Below are 23,464 nucleotides of genomic sequence, written 5' to 3'. Positions count from 1 at the left end.
AGGTATATCTTATATAGATTGTTTATATAGTAGCAAATGAATGACACAAATAAATTTTATAAAAAAACCAAGATTATATTATAAAACCCAATAATTTAAACTTTCTTTGTTTGTTTTTTCATCGCGAATGTGGATCACCGAACAAGAATGTTATGCGGTTAACATAAAAGATCGGTCAAATTAGTTATGTAGATATTGTACGTTCCCACGAACGAAGTAGAGGGCATCCGCTAGCGGACAATAACTCGAGAATTCATAAAATATCTATTAAATTTATTTGGTCAATAAAAATACGCACACATTGATAACTCGAATAGAAAAATATTACACGAAAGTAACAAATAAAAGGCACACCCACAACGCCTCGGCGCAGACGCACGCGTGACGTCATCGGGCGTATTTAGCGTGACCTTGGACCAGCTCAATGCCAAGCAGAAATTAGGCAGCCCGCACAGCGCAACGCATCCACACTATTCTTACGTCAATTCGAAATATAAATTACGTTACGTAACGGACTTTTGTAAACATATTGTTACGAACGAATGCATTTCGGAAACGATTTTTATTAAGTATACAGAGATGATAGTGTTCAATAGAGAGACAAATGAATAAAAAATGCATTCGTTTAACTAGAATGCAATTGTGAAACCATGAATATTGTATTGCAATGATAATGTTTAGAAGGTATATAAAAAGTTAAAAATATATTCGTTTTTCAACTTCGTTCGAAAGGTCCATCATTCAATTCTAACATTAACACCTTTAGTGCACTTCTAAAAGCAACTTTTGATTTGCTTGGAAGTCAAATATTACATACTGCAATATGAAGGATTACATTTTAGGAACTCTCAAAAGTTCTCAAATATTCTTACGCATTCAAATTCTTACACCAAAGAGTTTTTTTAACTGCGTGATACCGATTCTGTCTGAAATTAAAATACGTTTACTTATTTATGTAAACATCAATAATTAATATATGTATATACCTACGAATTGTTTACTCCAGCACCAGGGCCTGTAGCCATATGTCGATTCTCTTTCTACAAACGCTAACGTTTTGAAAATTTAAATATGTATAGGAATGAAATTCACTATCCACAAGTAACGTCGATCAAGTTGTCGATCGTATCTGTCATTCCCATACATTTTGCTAGTTTTCGAGGCGTTTTTAGAAAGAGAATCGACGTGCCACGTGGCTAAAGCCCCTAAACGTGAAATCTCCCGACATTTACTGAAAAACTAACTACTAACTGTGTTTTTAAGAACACGAAAATTGTTTACTAGTTATCAAACACCTTACAAACACTTACCTAAGCTGTTTAAGTTAAATTACTGTGAAAAATTAATATTCATACGATCCAAGCTTATTGCCGCCGTTTCCGCATTCGAATTGTTAAGGTCTCGTGGGTTAATTAATTACTGTTTTGCAATTTTAGTTACATTAGAATGTACATAATATATGAGTTTTGTCTAATATTTTATTTTTAGTCTTTTTTATGGTGTCACATTTTTACTCTTTTTTACATAATTTTTGTTATTTTATAATTTTTTTTTTTCAAAAATTGCGTTGGTATTTCACGATTTTACTCTTAAACCACTGAATATGCTGAAATATTGTAAATTATACGTTAAAATACTAATTTTCAACTGGAAAATTACTATTCCCGAGTGAATGAAAACCCTCTACATTTTGCATCTTGCACTTTTAATAAAAATAACAATCTGAAATCTTTAAAAAAATCTCAAATTTAATACTGCTTTAGAAACCTATTTGCTGTGGTTATACTACGGTTTTGAATGAAGAGTCTATTAAGAAAAAAGCCAAAATTATCGCGGGTGGTCTTTATTATTAAGAATTAATGGTTATATTATATATTATCAATAATATTCAGTATGTGACGGGGATATACAATTCCAACTATTAGGGTAATGGCCACATCGATCCAAATAGTTATAACCAACCCTTTATCATAATTTATAGTTGCTAACCCCTCGCACAATTAATTTAACCCTTAGCAAGTGCAGGTCGAATTTTAACCGCTTTCGAAACCGCTAGTCATCACTCAAGGGCCCAAGTAACCCCATCTAAACTTTGATTTTAGCAAATGAACAATTTTCGGAAAATAATTTGAAACTAGTATCAAGATTGATTAAGCCTACTATTTTTGCATTGTTTTTGTAAGTCACACACATTGCAGCTAAATGTAAACATAGCAAAACAATCTCTAATTAATTTATGTATTTATTAAGAATCAAGATTAATTGAACCTACGACACTTTTGTTGTTTTTACAACTATAAAACATATTATATCAACCTCAAAGAGTTTTAGCATAGCTTTTGTTGATCTAAATTATGTTCTTCTAAATAGGAATACTATGGGGCACTTAGATATTAGACCCACCACGCTGCTGCATTGTCAATTGGCGGTCTTAAATAAACGCAGGAGCCGTGATAGCCCATTGGATATGACCACTTCCTCCGACTCCGGAGGGCGTAGGTTCGAATCCGGTCCGGGGCATGCACCTCCAACTTTTCAGTGATATTTAATTTCTTAAAGTGCACACACAATTTAAGAGATTAAATATCACGTGTCTCAAACGGTGAAGGAAAAACATCGTGAGGAAACCTGCACACCAGAGAATTTTCTTAATTATCTGCGTGTGTCAAGTCTGCCAATCCGCATTGGGCTAGCGTGGTGGACATTTGGCCTAACCCTTCTCATTCTGAGAGGAGACTCGAGCTCTGCAGTGAACCGAATATGGGTTGATAACGAACGAAATAAACGCACTAATAATACGTATCAATTACTGAATTCTGTCTAGTAATATGTGAGTAGATTACAGAACTAAGGGCAGGGTCACACGAAGTTACAAATAAATTTTGGACCCTCACTATATCCCTCGATTAGCATAGATAAGGAATTGGTCGTATCCTAAGATGCTTTAAATCTGTCTAGGTATATCTGAACTGGGTAATTTATGTCTTACAAAATTTTATTTAACTACCCTGACATCGCTGATTTCCATGGCGACTTCGTAGTTAGGGACATTTTATTTTTGACATCACATAGAAATAAAGTTCAAATTCAAAGTATATTAACATCGATGATTATAAAATAGCGGTATCACACCCCAGCTGGCCTATTCACTAATTTGGTCTTTATTAAAAACTTATAAAAATAAACATTAAGTCAACTGAGTTAGCCCTTGACAACAATCTCACCTGATGGTAAGTGATGATGCAGTCTAAGATGGAAGCGGGCTAACTTGATAGGAGGAGGATGAAAATCCACACCCCTTTTTGGTTTCTACACGGCATCGTACCGGAACGCTAAATAGCTTGGCGGTACGTCTTTGCCGGTAGGGTGGTAACTAGCCACGGCCGAAGCCTCTCACCAGCCAGACCTGGACTAATTAAGAAAATCTCAATCTTCCCAGCCGGGGATCGAACCCAGGAGCTCCGTTTTGTAAATCCACCGCGCATACCACTGCGCCACGGAGGCCGTCAAAACACCTCTACGAAGGGGTTGTTAGTATGCACCGGATGACATTTGTTACATAGACATAGCTTGCACTGTCGAGCTTACTGGAAATGTGGAAACTTTTATAATAAAAACAAATTAACTGTGTTCTAAGTGCTAGCGTTCGCCACTCCCTTTTGCGTTTACTTTTAGAATGAAAGTTTGTCCTTAATCTTACTTGTTACTTAGATAGACTATACCCAAATACGAACACGAAAGAATAAAGAAATATGTCACGCCTGTTGACGTCATGGGCTATATTAACAAGTTTTCTTTGAATATGTGAGATTTAAGAAAAGTGATTCGATAAAAGTGTAATGAAAAATAATTTTGGACTGATTGTTCCCATGGCGACTTTTGCCTCTATCATCATTTGTATACCTAACAATGCTGATGTCTAATGACCTTTTAATATTTTATTTTTCATCTTATTTTCTCATACATTGTGTATGGAATAATTTTTGAAAACTTTCATTGCATACTATCAATATAGCTCTATAACAAAAAACTCCATTATTAATGTAATGTGTAATTGGGTTAAAAAGGAAATCAACATGTCGATGTTGTTAAATAAAGTTCGTCATAAGAATCATTATGACCACCTGACACCTTAGGAAGCCATATCGAATTATCTCGGGCTCTGGGCACTTCAACCCTGTGAACATTGCCCGCTCTCCCATATAATCAGCAACCCAGGGTGGTCCTAAAGACCATATGACCTATAGACTTGATTTCAATATTCGCCAGGTCGGAAGCCCTGTTCAACACCTGTGTATATCAAAATAGAGAGTAATAAAAATGTACTGTTTTTAGTAATCCCTACAAAGTTAGGTATAAAATATAATATAATAATATTTCACCAACCAACAACAAAATTCTAGCTAAGAATTAAATATTTACATTTTAACCAAATTGGAATTAACAACTTATTAATAATGTACTGGTGTTCAGTTTATGTTGTTTTTGTCTTCAGATAAAAACAACAAACATTAAATAGCTCAAAGGACATAAGTAGCTCAAAATATGTTGCACCAACATTGATTTTTATCTACTGATTGATTTGTATGGTATATTAAAATAAATAAACATTATTTTCACTATTTCTACAGTATTTATTATTAAATATTTTTATTTTAATGGAACTTTTTGCTTGTATTTTTTATAATACATACTGCTATACGTAGAACTTCCAATTTAAATAATGGCTCTAAACATTACATACAACAGATTCTAAACATTACTTCTCACAATGTCCCATCTACTGACAAAACACCCACAAATTCCATAATTCCCATGCAAGAAACTACCCAAAAATTGCACAAAATTCAAACAGGATGCGTGATGCAACTTGAGAGGGATGCTTGCGACCTGTCCCACGACCCTGCAGGTGATGGCCCACATGTCTCGATCCATACACCCAGCCAAGCAAATACAGCCTTTACTTCTTTCCCAATAGTGTCCATGTGAACTGCAAAATGTATCCTTGTTTGCACAAATCCCATATGCCTTCAAATCAGAATCCAGCCGATCAATTTTAATCTTCCCGTCTTTATGATAAAGTCTATATCAACTGCATATTTAGTGTTGTTTGCGCAACTGTGGGAACATAGTTTCCGTAGTATAGGATTCTTGGATAATTGTCATTTCCTTTATAGAGTGCATTGTTGTGCAGTGATTTATCAGGATCTAATATTATTCAGTTTCGTTAATGCTGCCTTTCAATCAAAATTTTTGGGTATTTTTGGATATTTTCGTGCATCTGTTTAGGGGTGTTTAAGTATTATATCCATTTTGTGGGAATCACTATGCCTTATTGTGAGGGTCCTTTGTTTAGACGGAGCGTTTGATTTCATTAAAGTATTCTAGCATATTTACCTAGATTTTTTAAATTATTAAGTAAATTAAACAGTCCAGTTTGTATAGGAAGCTTTCTTGACAATATTACTAATTTATTAAGTTTTAACAACAAAATTAGTAAATTCAAATTCAATAATATCTGAAGTAATGACACTATTTATTATTCTTAGCCCACCACCCAATCCCAAAGAGGGTCAGTGGACTTGACTTCCTACCCCCGAGGACGGATATTCACTCTGCTCAATCAATCTAATTTTGGTTTAAAAGCATTGAAAAATAAAAAAACATATACTAGTTCAAAAAAAATGACCTCTTATACAAATCGGCAAAATATAATTAACATGCCTGATGAAACAGAACAAAATTTGATAGTAGTACTTTGTTGAACGAACTACGCCAAAAAAGCCATACTAATACATAAATATAAAGATAATTATTTTACACACTTTTTTAATTCAATGCTAGCTACGAGTACTTCTATATTATTATCCACATTATCCAACACTTGGCGAAACTACAAAATTTCGCAGTACTACGGAATTTTTTCGAGATGATTTTCTTATTTTACCTTTGTGATTGGATTAAGAAAAACTAATATAACAATACGACATTACACAAATCGATCATTGTCGTGCTTTGTCAATAAATCCCCTCGCATCCCCTAAAATCGGGCAGTGGGTCATTGATACCCCAGTCCCCGCGCTACAGAGGGTTGGACGCAGATGACCGTTACGCATCCCTTTGTTATGTTGATTTTTGTGTTCCACTGCATCTATTCAAATTTTTTTTTTCAACGATTTTGCGGGCTATCTTGCAATTTGTGTGTTAGCTTTGTTAAATTAAATATTGGACAGCGTTCTAAGCTGTGATTTTAAGAGTATAGAAGATCTTCTGTAAGTTTATATTAAGTAAACAATGTTTGTTTGTTTTTATTGGAGCTGTGATAGCTCTGTGGACATGACCTCTGCCTTCAATTCTGGAGGGCGAAGGTTCGAATCCGGTCCGGGGCATGCATCTCCTAACTTTTTAGTTGTGTGCATTTTAAGTAATTAAATATCACGTGTCTTAAACGGTGAAGGAAAACATCATGAGGAAACCTGCATACCAGAGAATTTTCTTAATTCTCTGCGTGTGTGAAGTCTGCCAATCCGCATTAGGCCAGCGTGGTGGACTAATGGCCTAACCCCTCTCATTCTGAGAGGAGACTCGAGCTCAGCAGTGAGCCGAATATGGGTTGATAACGTTAGTACCAACGAAGCTCCAAAAAAATTACCGATTTTGATTATTTTTATTAAATGTTATTGACATAATATGTGTGCCGACTTCATCTATCCACTAAAAAATAAATCAAAATTCGTTTATTTCAAGTAAAATATGTAAGCCACTTTACAATAATTTTGTCTTTCATATCCAGATCCTTTTAAGATTTTTTTTTTGAGGGTTTGAACAAATATACATTTTCACATTTAATAACTATAAATGGCACTGTTTTATAGGTTACTTTGATAAGAAGACTTACAAATCTATTAGAAAGTCGCCCAATTATTCTTAATACAAAATGGTAAAAATTCTGACATATTATTTATGAAGTGAAAATACACCTGTTACATTACATCACGTATTACCACAGACAACATAGTTACTAGACACGCTATAGAATTAATTGTTACTAATGTCAAACTGTAATTAGTTTCCCAATACGGATTATTGTTGACATGTACAAACACTATCAAACGTTTTTTTTTTAATTTGAAGGCTTATTTTACCATAAAAATATTTCTATTTTATTAGTTCTCAATTATTATAAAGCGCGAACTTAAAAGCAACTACTAATAATAATTTATTAATTAATTCTTATTACTGACTCTTTTTATCTTTGTAAAAAAATCCTTAGGCTTTTATGCCTATAAGACTTAGATCATAAAACTATAGTCATGCAAGTAATTTTGACTAAATATTTTTAAGTAATTGACATTTAGTGCCGTTTCTTTCGTAATCAAAACAATATATTTATGTACCTTGTATATATTTATTTGTAACACATAACCCTTTTTAAATTTCTTGGCTACTGATTAAGATTTTAAAAGCTTATTAAAGCGGTAGGGGTTCTCAATATAACTTAAATGTTTTTTTTTGCCCTGGACTACAATCTCACCTGATGGTAAGTGATGATGCAATCTAAGATGAAATCAGACTAACTAGTTAGGAGGAGGATGAAAATCCACTCCCTTTACGGTTTTTACATGACATTGTACCGGAACGCTAAATCACTTGACGGTGTCTTTGCCGGTAGGGTGGTAACTAGCCACGGCCGAAGCCTCCCACCAGCCAAAATAAATCTCTAATCAATAACAAACACTGTAAAAACCTACCCTATTTTTTTGCACACGTGTTAAATTAAGAATGTACAAGGTATGCACGAACAATTACATGTAATAAGTATGCAAAAACAAAAACAAAGACATTGCAGAGTTTTTTTTAATTCATAAACAAAATAATTCAAAGAACTATCTATATCTTTTGTAAACATCAATACAGACAGTAATTTCACGATGCCCCAAACTGGAATTAAGAAAAGGACGGCTGACAGTAATTACTGAACAACGAAAAGGGATGGAAGATGAACATTATTTCCTGTGTATATTGATCACGTATTTTTTCTCAAATTTTGTCACGTACATAGAATTACTTTTAATTGATGTTGAGTATGACCTCAAATGTTGTGTTAATTACTTCGTCCTTTGGTTTTTTGTTTGTATTTTTTTTTCATTTCTCAAAATTACAATATGGTTTTGTATACATGAGTATTTTTTGCATTGTTTCTTAAATAAAAGAAACCTTCTAAAAGTTCATTATTATAATAAGATTCTTTTAGTACTATCCAGTTGAGTTTGTTTGGAACCTTCGTAAGTTCAATTTTATTATAGCATTTAAAACGTTAGAATAAATACTAATTGGTACAAAAAATAACTTAATCAAAATGCAAGTTTTAAAAACATAAACAAGCTTTAAATGAGTGAAATTTCATATCCATGAGACCGGAATATCTTATACAAAATATTACAGATTTCTAAAGATACCATGTATAGTGGTAAATCAATACCATTATCTTGAAACCACTATAAAAATGAGTGATACCAAACAACGCGAGCAGTTTTCTGCGAAACGATGCAAAAATTCAAACAACTCTCAACCTTAACTTATAAAAAATAAGATTCAAAATCACTATACAATATTTGACTCTCCTTAAAACACAATTATCTGCGTAATGCCAAACGAGATTGAACTATAAAGTGTAGTACATTAAATCAACATTGTAATAATATACTTACAGACGAATTTTCAACCACCGACAATCTAAATTCAACTTTAATACTGATACAAACAATTCAAAATTCCGTAACTCTTGTTGGTATATGGGATGTTTTGATGCTGTACGAGGAATGTGCTCCCGCGCATCTCACGGCACCGGGCGGAAATCTTAATGGATCCTGGAACCTGGCTAACTACGGGCCCCAGCGATCCGATATTGTGGTGTTAGTAATGGTTTTGATCTTTATTTTACGTTTTTGAAAAACGATTTTTAGATCATATACATTTTGATTAAATATTATTTTATGTTAGATTATGATTTAAAAACATATTAAAAATAAAAATAAAATGTACCTTACATTATACATACTTACTAAATAATCTTTTTAATATAAAAAAGAAACCGACTTTTAAGACGACATTTCAGTTTTTTTTGATTTTAACACAAATTTAATAAAATAAGACCAACCTAGAAGTATGTATACTCTTTCTAATAAAAAAGGATTTTTCAAAATTGTTTAATAAATTACGAAATTATGAGGTAACAAACATAAAAAAAAAACATCCAGAGTTATATATCGTTCTTGGATTTGATGAGCAATATGAGAAATCGAAAATCTTTCTTTTAGTACATAACGCCTTTACTTACTATTAGCTAAGTCTTACTGCTGTTTGGCTTTACCAACTTACTCGATACACTTCAAGCTTCAAAAGCTTAACAACAGTATAATAATAAAATGATGTACAAACGGCGACGCTTAGTAGGTTTATCTGCATAATTCGTCACTTATTACTACTAGTAGTAGGCGAAGTTGCAAGCGTCCACTAGTTATTTATAACTTCCTAATGTACCTAAACTAATGTACCCAATTTCATTCTGTACTTTTTCTGTACCCAATTGGGTACAGAAAAAGCGCACTGGTATTTACCAATGTGCTTTTTCTGTTCCCAATTGGTTACAGAAAAAGCACATTGGTATTTACCAATGTGCTTTTTCTGTACCCAATTTCATCAATATCCTTTTGGTTCTGACGTTATAAATAACTAGTGGACGCTTGCAACTTCGCCCGCAACAATGGATTTTTCCGAGGTGAAAAGTAGCCCATGTGTTAATCCAAAGTGAAATCTATTTCCATTCCAAATTTCAGCCAAATCGCTTCAATAGCACGCACACACAAACTATCGTCTTTATAATATTAGTGTGATGTGATTAACCTTTTCATATAAAAATATTTTAAAAAGTCATATTTTAGCAATTAGATGAAATCACCAGCTTTTGTCAAATGATCTAAAAATAGTTTTATTATTACTAATAACATAACAACTATTTTTATTCACACATAATCTGCATATTGAATGCCAGTGTATGCTAAAACAGGTATACGTAAAATTTATGCCTAAATACATTCTAATCCAGTATCTAAATGCAAATGGTCTAATAAAACAAAATCGGTGAATATAAATTATTCATCGAAATTCAGAAGAACATGGTTTTTTTTGATGCCACTTCTAACTATTAGGTGCACTATGGCTAGCGCCATGTCAATCTTCGATACTTTTGTCTAATCAATTTTCATTAAAAATGCATTTATGATTAAATTAAGTAGGTAATATAAAATCGTTCAAGTTTATAGTTATCTTGAATATATCGGACATACGAACGCGTGCAAATGTGGCTATAAAAATCAATCCGACATAAATTATTACTCATTAATAATTCGGTAGAACGTAATAATTTATTTTGTAATGGTAATTCTAATCGTATTAAATCCTGTGGTATTGTCACCTCTTTTGGAAACGTATTTTTAATAATAATGTATTTTTATTTTTTATGATTTTCTTTAAGTAGGTACCTATAAAGGTCGCCATTGACGGTCAATTTTTCTCACGTTTCTGAAAAGCAAACGGCAGTACCCAAGCGGCATATTATACAAGTCATGTACGCAGTGACCAACACACGTTCAATTATAGTCGTGGGTGCTACAGAAACGTGAGAATAATTGACCGTTTGTGGCTGTGCGTTATAGCCCAGTGGATATGAATCTCTGCTTTAGATTTAGGCGATTCGGCCGTAGTTTCGAATCCGGTCCGGGGCATGATGCTGCAACTTTTCAGTTTCGTGCATTTTTAAGAAATGAAATACCTATCACGTGTCTAAAACGGTAAAGGAAAAACATCGTGAGGAAACCTGATGCATGCCTGAGAATTGTCTCCATTCTCAACGTATATATGAAGTCGAGCCGTGATAGCCCAGTAGGATAGGATATGACCTCTGCCGGATTTCGGAGGGTGTGGGTTCGAATCCGGTCCGGGCATGCAGTTGTGTCCATTTTAAGAAATTATATATCACGGTGAAACAAACGTTAAAGGAGTTAAGTGATGATGCAGTCTAAGATGGAAGCGGGCTAACTTGTTACGAGGAGGATGAAAATCCACACTCCTTTCGGTTTTTACACGACATCGTACCGGAACGCTAAATCGCTTAAATCGGCCGAAGCCTCCCACCAGCCAATACAGAATAAGTTTTATTTTATATTTTTTAAGCCGTTAGCGCGGTAGATATGTGAGCTTGCTTGATCGTCAGTGGCCGACATTACCCTCATAATTCCGCTATTACAAAACGCGTCCAAGAAATACGGTTATCTCTTACAAACTTGCGACAAATTAAAACGTTAGAAAACCAATTTTCCACGCCCAAATCCGACGGCTTCAATGCCAATATTAAACGGTTTTTTCTATACAGAAGCACGATTTCCAACTTTTTATCACTTGTGTGACAAAACCGCGGGTGCAAAAACTATGGGAGAGCATAAAAGAATCTATGCAACCGAATTTGAATCTTATTTAAATGCACACAAAGTACAAATTAATTCGTCCATTTAATTTTTATTTTATACAAGACGTATTTATGACAAATCAATTTGAATCTTATTTTTATGTTTGTAGAGTTTAAAATATTTTTTTTTGTGTATTTGATATTCACTGTGAAACGGGTCTTGGTATTTCTTTACGCCAATGCATCGAAAAACTGTTATTTGGAAATGAGGTTTTTTCGACGGCACGTGCCGGCTTGCGGGTCCAAATCTGAATTTAAACTGCTTTTTTTTTTGAGGAAAAACATAGTTTTGGAAGAATTTTAACTAATCTTAAAGAAGATACTTTTTACTTAACAAAAAATAAAGGATACTGCACACTGTAATTAAAAATCTTGTTTTGTATTCAAGTCATCATTTGTCATGGCTAAGGTTACAGGGTAAGAAAGAAAGAAAGATCTTTATTTTTAAGTAATACCACATATCACATTAAATTCAAATTATAACATATTATGGCTTAACTGTCCACTCAAACAGTGGAGCACTAAAGAATTCCCCGTAATATGTGGCATAACCTAGAAAAAGGCCCCAACTCAGAATTTTGCCGCATACTTTCAATAAAAAAGGAGGGTAAACGCCTATTGGCTCCTTAATTTGCAGCTTAAGCCCACCACGTTGTTCCAATGTGAGTTGGCGGCCTTAAGGTAGCAAAATAAACAAATTATTATTAAAAAAACACTATCTCTATATATATATTTATTTTAACAACATTTTATATGTAATACGAAACTTTACAATAAAAGGTCATGCGAAAAATATCTATTAATAATGAAAAACGAAGGACAAATGGACGTATTAAGTCATTTATCATTTTCACACGATCCTGTCATATTACCATACGAGTGTGCTAGTGATATTTTGTTTATTTCTTAAGAGCGCGCAGCGCGTCGGTACGATATGGGTAAAATTCGAAGCGCAAACGAGACGCCGAATTATGACTTTCACGTGAGTGAAAAGCACGGAGCGATTGTCCAAATTTTATGACGTGAGCGCCAAAACCAATTTTACCTAATTGCAATAGAATAAAATGAGAAGGACGTAATAGGTATCTCTCCCAGTCAGTTATGCCGACCCATCAGAATAGTATGAAAAAGACAAAGAGTATATCTCTGAATGTGCATTTGTGCAAACTGTGTATTATTTGTCACCGTTAGATAGTAAAACAAGTTAGTTTATATTCTCACTCGTGATATTATAATCTACCGTCATATTGTGAAGTGAGAATACTGATTAAAATTTAACGTGTTATTTTTCGGTATATTATAATCTATCGGAAGGGAAACCGTTAAATTGCAATCTTAAAACGTCAACTGTTTAATTTATACTTACACCAGTCAAAAACTTTATGCACCTTACTGCTTCCAAGTATAATGTATGTAATCTCAATATGAAATTGGCCGGCATGGCCGAGATTCGGTCGAAAGAGCATTAGCTTAATTCTAAAGACCCATTTACATTACACTTTTACCGCGCAACAAAAGACCTTCGTTATTGATCAACTTTGATAATGTTTAACAGTTTCTACTCCACTCGCTTGTCTTACGCCTCCAGTAGTACTCATAGTTGTCTGCGAATTGAGTCGTTTAGTTAAACGCTCTTTTAAATATCCAGTGTAAATGGTACTTAAGTTCAGTGATTTTGAAAATATGAAAATGTAAGTTTATAAAATACAATTTTGATTTAGGTTATATTTATACACAATTTACCTACAGTGTATTAACTATTTCATCTTTTTATACATAAAAATCCGAATTTGGCCAGCGTGGTAGATTAAGGCATAACCCCTCTCATACTGTGAGAAGACTCGTGCTCAACAGTTAGCTGAATATGGGTTGTTAATGATAATTATTTCAAAAATTAAAATGATGATGTCTGAAGAATCTTCAACTTCTATCTGCTAAGTGAGAAATTCTTCTCAAAACCAGGAATCGAACCTAGGACTTCATGATACGAAGCTAACCACTGAACCACCGAGGTATAGTGCGTCATTAATAAAGCCACTTTTTGTGTAGTTGGGAAAACTGTATGAATCATGCCAGTCAATGGAGTGAAAAATTCAAGGTTCCCTTTTTATCTGTTAACTACTCGTAGCTACCTGAGGTTAATGTCGATCAGCTGACATTACTGGTCCAGCAGTTTAACGTTCATTTTACCACTAATTTTCCCATTACATCTATAACTAGCTGACGCCGCGCGGTTTTACCCACGTGGTTCTCATTCCCGTAGGAATACATGGATAATATGCCTATAGCCTTCCTCAATAAATGGGCTATCTAACACTGAAAGAATTTTTCAAATCGGACCAGTAGTTCCTGAGATTAGCGCGTTCAATCAAACAAACAAACTCTTCAGCTTTATAATACTAGTATAGATTTTTAGTGCCGAGATAGAAGTTTATATGAATATTTCCGGTACGATATCGTGTAGAAAATAAATTGCATCATCACTTACCATCAGGTGACATTGTAGTCAGGGGCTAATTTGTAAAGAATAAAAAAAGGCAATTATGTATCTATGGAAGGCCATACATTTTATTATTCCAGACATTCAATTTTCAAAGTATATAAAGTAATTTTTTGATACAGGATATGTATTTATAAAAAATTCTGTCCCCGGATATCATACGGGATTCTATCCCCGGATATCATAAGGGATTCTATCCCCGGATATCATAAGGAATTCTATCCTCGGATATCATACGGGATTCTATTCCCGCATATCAAAAGGGTTTCTATCCCCGGATATCATAAAGGATTCTGTCACCGGATATCATAAGCAATTCTGTCCTCGGATATCATACGGGATTCTATTCCCGGATATCATAAGGAATTCTATCCTCAGATATCATACGGGATTCTATCCCCGCATATCATGAAGGATTCTATCCCCGGATATCATAAGGGATTCTATCCCCGGATATCATAAGGGATTCTATGCCCGGATATCATAAGCATTTATGTCCCCAGTCGCCAGACCTTTACCCCAGTTTCGTAGCAACTCTTCGATAGAGACCTTTAATTTTGAAGATTTTCAGTTAAAAATAAGTCTAGTACCGATACGAAGACATCGACTTAGCGAATGTTCTACTTAGTAAAGCGTGATATACGGACAAACCATGCTTTATTTCTATATACATGGTTTTAACCTTCAATTATCCAGTCCATTGGGCCAGCTAAACTAACTTATCCCAAAGACATTTTTATTATATCATAGAAAAATATCGATCGTAGGCGACCTCTTTATTTTGGCGGCAAAAACGCCAATGTCAAACGCGGCCATGCGTTAAATATTGGCGAAACGGTTGAAAAAAACCGGATAATTTAGGTAAATAGCAAGAAATCAAGTTATTTCTTAACTCAACGAATCGAAAATGATCGAGATCATAGAATATTTCGTTGCGTTCTTTTTTTTTTGTTATCGATTAATAATTTCCGATTGGATTGATTTGCGTTCATTATTAGCTAGCGTGGTTAATTATTTTTTTCATCACAGGGTCATCATAATTGATTGTTTTCTTAGAATCTGTTAGTTTCGAAAATTTGAAAAATTATAATAATCTCAATCAAGGTGAATTACAATTGCTTCATATTTGTAACCGACTTGAAAAAAGAAGGTTCTTAATTCGGCGCGTATTTTTTTTTAATGTTTGTTAGCCTTATTTGAAAGATTATACGTTATAGGATTTGTAGCTTTAACCCTCCATGGTGATCTAAATTGAGTTGGTGGGCTTAAATCTTTGTTACGATCACTATTACATGTCAATAGTGAAGAACGAAATCGCCGGCTTATGGTTCGTGTCCACAAATGCGCGTCGTATGTGTCGGAAGCATCGCATAAAACGGGATTGTAATATTCTTTGTATAGAAGTCTTGTATGACTTCTGCGTCCACTGCTCCGCATCGTACGGATCGCACGAAAGTTCCGTAAAATTAGATAAGTACGATGCGGATATGTGGACGCCTACCATTAACGTACCTACTATCCATGGCTCGATTATGTAAACCACCAAATACCTAACAACTCTCAATGAAAATTTGGAAAAAAAAAATTAGCAAGGCATAAGAAATAATATGTTTTACCTTAAACTAAAAAATGTTACTTGCCTACCTCCTGAAACCTTGAAAATATGTTGTTAACTGTATTTTGTGTACTGAGTTTGGACTGCAATCATGCTTACCTTGTGTCTAAACACTGTGCACGCCACAGCGAATGTACCCACTTATATAACTGTAGGGGAAAAGGGAGTATTAGACATGTTTATGTCAGAAAAATGTCTATACAATAATAATTAATCTACTTGGTTTTTTTTTAAAATTGCCATTGACCGACAAAACGGTTAAAACTGTCAATAGCCAACTGGCAATTAATGTTACGTAGATAACATGTAACACACGTACAAAGACACCTGTTTCCGCCACAATACAAGTTTAAAAATAATAAACAGGTTATACGTACCTAATGTATGTACATGCATACGTAGAATAATAATAATCTATAGTTAACATTAAAATTTAACCGACTTCAAAAACGAATTTCAGTTATTTTGATTTTAACAGAAAATTCATCATCATCATCATATCAGCCGATGGACGTCCACTGCAGGACATAGGCCTTTTGTTGGGACTTCCAAACATCACGATACTGAGCCGCCTGCATCCAGCGAATACCTGCGACTCTCTCGATGTCGTCAGTCCACCTGGTGGAAGGTCGACCTACACTGCGCTTTGTAGTGCGGGGTCGCCATTCCAGCACCTTGAGACCCCAATGTCCATAGGGAATATTACTAGACTTAGTTACATGAAAATAAAATTGGACCAATCGGGAACTATTTCAAACAAATTGGTTAATTAAAGACGACGACAAATTCCGTTCGCAGTGGCCGTCTACTAAACATAAACTACCTCCCTGCCAAATTTCAACTTTGTAAGTCAAGCGGTTATCGAGATACCGTGATGAGTGCCTGTTCGCTTTTAAATAGATAGATACCCATTTTAATACCTAATAACACATCTATTAACTATTCTAAATAGCTTTTTATTGTCCTTACTTCATAAATAAAATTTGACTTTGCCTTTGAAAAGGCTTTAGTGGACACGTTACAAACCCTCACACCTGATACTTTAACATAATCTCCGTATGGGGGTAGTTTAACCCTTTTGAACCTTTCTCGTGAGTTAACACGTCAATCATTGTACAAAAAATGTCACTTAGCATCTTATAGCTTGACGCTACATGCAGGTGGCCCATATAATCTTAAGTGGGTAAGCTTTGTTTATTATTGAGAAGACTTGGGGACAGGATAGGCAACTAAGGCGTTACTTATCACTATTATGAGTATATCACATTCATTACATAACCTGAATTGTAAAAATAATTAAAATGAAAGAATAAAATGTTTTTTAATATATTTTACCACACAAAGTTAATTTTATTATTCATAAAATGTTGATCACTTTTCTGCCATAGAACCTTTTGCTAAGATTTTAAAAAGTACCGTTCGTTTTTAGACGGATGATTGACGTTTTAAAGTACATTACAGCACATGTGCGTAATGAGATACATTACAACATAATTAAGGTAATTTATAAAAACAAATAAAGACGTACAATAATGAACAAAAACCGTTCAAACGTCGTTACGTGTGTAAAAAGCGAGTGATTTGTTCAACTAATCACATAAATGATTTATGGTTAGACACATTGATGCGCTTAACACAAAAAACATGTGAAAAACCATCGAAAGAACCGCGTACGGTATGAAAAAGTCCAAACAAAAACCGCTAATAAATAAAACAAATTGACAAACGGCACCGCTTCTGAATCGGCCAGAGATTTGATAATTTACTGATTGCAAAAAATATATTTTAGATACTTTGCGATAAGCAAGGATGTACTATATAACATACATCATCATCATCATCATCATCATTATCAACCCATATTAGGCTCACTGCCGAACTCGAGTCCCCTCTCAGAATTAGAGGGGTTAGGTCAATATTCCACCACGCTGGCCCAATGCGGATTGGAAGACTTCACACATACAGAGAATAAAGAAAATTCTCTGGTATGCAGGTTTCCTCACGAGCCTTCACCGTTTTGAGTTATTTAAATGCACACAACTTTTATAAAATGTAAATAAAATTTAAAAAAAAAAAGTAAATACCTATCCTTACTGTCTGCCTGTCTGTCTGTTACCTTTTCACAATTAAACCACTAAATAAATTTGGATGAAAATTAGGTATAAAATAAAACAAAACTTGGAGCAGAATATGGGCTATTTTTAATCCCGGAAAATTCCATGTTTCCCCTGGAATTTTTAAAAACATTTCACTCGAACTAGATCACGGGTGTCGGCAAGTATTTCATAAGTACGAGTAGCTGATGCCGCGCGGTTTTACCCGCGTGGTTCTCGTTCCCATAGGAATACGGGGATAATATATAGCCTATAGCCTTCCTCGACAAATGGGCTATGTAACACTGAAAAAATTTTTCAAATTGGACCAGTAGTTCCTGAAATTAGCGCGTTCAATCAAATATACAAACAAACTCTTCAAGTTTATAATATTAGTATAGATTTTTCCGGCTCACAAGGGGTCACTTTAAAATGTGTCATAATAGATTGTCCGGTCGTAAACAAAGGGCATTAATCCCCCAACCCTCTGCATCTTTGGGGCAAGCTATCGCTCCTCAAATCAGAGCAATCTGTAACTACCCTCAGATTACAACGTCATGCTGCTTTGGGTTGAAGGCTTAACCCACCTATGACTAAATACTCGTACATGAGTACATAGGACTTACTTTAAACGGGAGAAAAATATTTTGACTTTTTTTTCTATATTTTTTGTTTGGATGTGGTCTCACCTGATGATAGGTGACGTTTTCTATACTTTTACGATTAAACCACTTAGCCGATTTGCAAAATTCGTTCACCAATGGAAAGCTACATTATCAGCAAGTAGCTTATGTTTTACTTTATCCTCATATTCCTTCAGGAACGAGTACTACTGGATAATTTTAATATGGCTAGACCGATATTACTAAAAATTTATGATTGCGGTAGTTTGTATTGACATCAGTAATATGCAGGAGTTATTACAATTGATTTAGAAATTTGGGCCTAAATCAATATTTAAAAAATATATTAATTATTATCAGACATGGCAACATCAGTGGGATCTCCAACATTTAAAAAAAATAAAACGAAAGTTTTAACAAATATTTTTATCGCAAAAATAGGCGAAGAGTCCACAAGCCTCAAACTAATTTTCTTGAGCCCTTCCATCAGCAAAAAGCGGTTGCAAAAAGTCAACGGGACAGTTTTGCGACGTCCCTAAAATTATTATTAATAGCGGACATACATCCCGCCGTGTTTATCTCAGGACGCCGGGATCTGGTGAGGGAATCCCTCTAATAAGGCGGTTTTTTGTCCCTCCTAATCTGGGGGAACGCTTTTGCAAACAAAAAATTCGGTACGTAACTTAATTCGGCTAACTGACGATAACTTAAAAATTTGCTCTTAGTAAATTGATGAGAAGTTTGCAAATTCCATGTGAAATTAGCAAGCACCACAATTACAATTATTTCAACAGTCAAATCGTTAATTTTCCGTTTTTCAGCAACTTTTTATCTTTAAAAAATTTTACAATAGGAATTTATTTTTATTATAACGTTATTTTATTATTTTATATTTACTAGCGGACTCGTTTAGGTCGCCATTGACGGTCAATTATTCTTAAGTTTTTGTAAAGAAAACGGCAGTAGCCTCGCGGCATACTATACAAGTCATGTACGCAGTGACCAACACACGATCATTTATAGTTGTGGGTGCTACAGAAACGTGAGAATAATTGACCGTCAATGGCGACATAAACGAGTCTAACATTAGACTTCTTATGTACCTACTACTTAAAATATCCATATTAATTAGGTATATATTTTAATTAATAATTTTAGATTATGCTGTTCTTGAGTTTTATCAAGAAAACATAAAAACAATCTATTATAATATGATCAAACGGACTTCCAAGTGAAGTTCGATCATTATTATATGAGTTGCGACTTTAGAATATATATAGGAGCCGTGGTAGCCTAGTGGATATGGCATGCACCCCCAACCTTTCAGTTGTGTGCATTTTAAGAAATTAAATATCACGTGTCTCAGAGAATGGTGAAGGAAAAACATCGTGAGGAAACCTGCATACCAGAGAATTTCCTTAATTATCTGCGTGTGTGAAGTCTGCCACTCCGCATTGGGACAGCGTGGTGGACTATTGGCCTAACCTCTCTCATTCTGAGAAGAGACTCGAGCTCAGCAGTGAGCCGAATATGGGTTGTTAATGATGACGAAGTATTCAATGTTCGTATATTATAAATACTTCATGTCAAAAAATGTACTTAGCAATCGTAAAATTGTTACACCGGAACTTCGAGTATTTTACTTTACGAGCAGATTTGAAATCAGACAAGTGGTAACGGGTCGTATTGGCCAAAATGCGTCAATAATGATATTGCTATTCTGTGCCATAGTTAACGCGTGCCCTCTGCGTGCCGGTACGTTATAATGGAGCGGCGGTACTCTCAGGGCACTCAAAAGACTGTTTCGGTCCCGCGTCGAGCCTCATTGTGAGATCCCAAATTAGTTTCCGAGCTGAAATACGCGCGTCATCCTACCGAGACGTTATGTTCAATGTCCAACAATAATAGTGCAAGAGCTGGTGGCGTTTTTTTAGGAGGTAGTCGATAAACTTTTATTAAGTTTATGAAGTTTAATTTTAGTCATGCCAACTTTAAGTTTTTTAATTGATAATACTAGGTAAATGAATTAGGGATTTTTTTATATATGACCATTACTTTCTACTGCCATCCAACTCAGTTAAACTAATAAAAAAGGATGCGACAATCCTTTTTCCTCGGACATAATCCAGTGAGAGCAGAGCAGTGCCTTCGCATCGTTATTTTTTGGCACGTTAGTTAAGAGCCCGCGACTTCGTCCATGTGAAATTCAGTTTTTCACAGATCCCGCGGGAACTATGGATTTATTCGCGATAAAAAGTCGCCTATATATTAATATAACATAACCTAACCTCCCTATTATCTACCAGTGAAACTTCCATTAAAATCGGGTCAGCCATTCCAGAGATGAGCCCGGAAAAAAAGACAGACAAACTTGTTTTCATTAGTACCGTGTAAAAGCACTGTGTAATTAAGCACTTGAGAAAACACAGTTATTTTGAAATGACAAACGGACTTCAATTTTATTTATATATGTATTTACTTATCATTGTACATGTACATCAGATCTTAAGTAGTCAAATTCAGACTTTACTTATATTATTTATATTACAAACTTTGATTTACTTTGTAATACTCAAATAACCACCGTCTCTCTGACTACAAAACCTACGAAGCCACGTTCCTTTGGGCACCGGATTCTATTCAAGCACGACTCAATTTCAACTCGTCTATGAAACTTTTGGGGAACCAATCAATGTGATATTAATCTTAAACAACAAACAAATAGAGTTCAAATTACGTCATCGACCACTGATTTGTATTGTCGAAAACTGCTTCGCAATGAATGAGGTTTAAAAGGCTGCTGACTTTACATCCGACGTAAACCAAACTAGACTTTAAATAGATGGTTATAAAGTTGAAATTCCATTAAGTTTTCTTGGTGGTGGTGAGGCGGTTTAAGTTACTAGGGTTATAATTAGGGTTACCAACCATGGCTATGCCTATATGGCTTCAGATCAAGGTTTCGATTTCTGAGTCAGGCTTTCTTTCTTTTAACAAATTCTAAGTAAAAACTCTCAGTCCATAGTTAGGAAGTTTATTGATACACCAACTTGATTTACTTGTCTTGGAGAGAGCGTGGTGTGCTTAAGCTTTATATCTCCTTTTATTTATTAAAAAAAATAACTATCACTTATCTCAAACGGTAAAGGAAAAACATCGTGAGTAAACCTGCGTACCGGAGAATTCACGTAATTCTCTACGTGTGTGAAGTCTGCCAGTCCGCATTGGGCTAGCGTGGTATACTATTAGCCTAACCCCTCTCATTCTGAGAGGAGTCTCGTGCTCATCAGTGAGCCGAATACGAGTAGTTATCGATTATGAAATTATGACATTTTAATAGTAACTACCTAAGTGCTTAGATTTACTGAGTAAACTGCTATAAAGCTTAATTAGTTTCACAATTTAATTATTAAACAGATATATTTATAATTATTTTAACTAACTAAAACAATAATATTTAACTAAATTAACTCCCTAAACCTATAATAAAAAAGAGAAATAATTTATTATATTTGTTTAAGAATGTTATTATTTTCGCTTTCGGCAACCCTAGCTACACGGTAGCACGCTGGATGACTTGTCAGAAAACGCAAACACGATGTCGATTGGTCACAGCCGGAACATAATTAAAGTTTGGAGCAGTATCTAATGGCGTGAGGCTCAGTACATTCGAGGTGGTGGATGACTTTTAATAGGACTTCGTGAAGGATTGATTCGAGAGGAGTTTGCGTTAAATTGGTATATTGTATCTTACGATCGGGTTCACATTGTTTGAGCTACTTACAATTTGTTGGGGGGATAGATGCCTGTTAATTTTAAAACATAGAGCCACTCTGCCTCAAATTCCGGAAGGTGTGGTGCACCTTCAACTTTTCAGTTGTATGCATTTTAAGAAATTAAATATCACGTGTCTCAAACGGTGAAGGAAAACATCGTGAGGAAACATGCATACCAGAGAATTTTCTGAATTCTTAGCGTGTGTGAAGTCTGCTAATCCGCATTGGGCGTGGTGGACTAAGGCCCCTCTCATTCTGAGAGGAAACTCGAACTCAGCAGTGAACCGAATATGGGTTGATAACGATTTCTTTTGTTTTCCTCGTAATATTTAACTTTTTTACCAATTCGAAAAGTTACTCTGAAGAATGACAAAAGAAAATAACTTAATTTGACACTTAAAATATTGGAAATATGTTTTGATTAGCTCCTAATCCCAAGCTAAAAATGTACTAAATTTTCCTTTTACCTAAAACAGATTTTTTTTCAATTTTGTACTCTGTACATATATAGTGCCCGCCCTAGTTAAAAACCTTTTTCACACCACTGAACAAAGCCTACTTAACCAAACATTGATTAAAAACGCGAGTTAAGTTTAAATATGAACGCTATCGATGTATAATTGCCGAGATCCTCAGATTATGTTCGAGGAAGCCAGCTGAGCGAGAACCGTGAAAAAAGCCGTGAAGGTGGCATCCTGACTTTATTGCCGTGTTGTGCCGCGTTCACACTGACTTACCTTTCTCATCAACTTTGATATGTTTTTTTTATTTATTTTTTCACTAGTAGATGCCGCGCGGTTTCACCCGCGTGGTTCCCGTTCCCATAGGAATACAGAGATAAGATATAGCCTATAGCCTTCCTCGATAAATGAGCTATCTAACACTGAAAGACCTGTCAAATCGGACCTGTAGTTCCTGAGATTAACGCGTTCAATCAATCAAACAAATCAAATCAAATCAGCTTTATAATATTACTATATTATATCTTCGCATGTTATAGCCAATCGTCAAGTAATGATTTTCATCCAATAATTTAAATATTAGGGCAAAAGTGGACAAAAAGTTTATTATTCTCCATCAGTCGGACTTAAGTCATGTCTTGCTTTAGTAAAGCGTAAACCTTACCAAAACTTTTGATAAGTCCAGCTAGAAAATCTAATTAATCACTTAAAACACTCTTTCTCAACCTCCTCACTAGTGCACCTTTCCAGAACTATATTGATAAAAATAATGAATTCTACTTTATGAAATATAACTCCAAAATGCAAAAATCAATGAAAATAAAACGAGTGCTACATTTAATTCCTACAATTTTCCCACCAAATATATA

At 34.6% G+C, this 23,464-nt stretch overlaps 1 protein-coding gene across 4 annotated transcripts in view; it reads left to right on the top strand.

Moving 5' to 3' along the window:
* LOC112056645 (zinc finger protein rotund-like) overlaps positions 1-23,464 on the top strand; it is a 213,620-nt gene that overhangs the window by 184,004 nt on the left and 6,152 nt on the right. The gene's annotated exons all lie outside the window — the stretch shown is intronic.

Source organism: Bicyclus anynana, chromosome 25, assembly GCF_947172395.1.
Source record: "Bicyclus anynana chromosome 25, ilBicAnyn1.1, whole genome shotgun sequence".
In the NCBI taxonomy this organism is placed as follows: domain Eukaryota; kingdom Metazoa; phylum Arthropoda; class Insecta; order Lepidoptera; family Nymphalidae; genus Bicyclus; species Bicyclus anynana.
The sequence above is the reverse complement of the archived record's forward strand: the minus strand, read 5'-3'. Positions and strand labels throughout refer to the sequence as shown.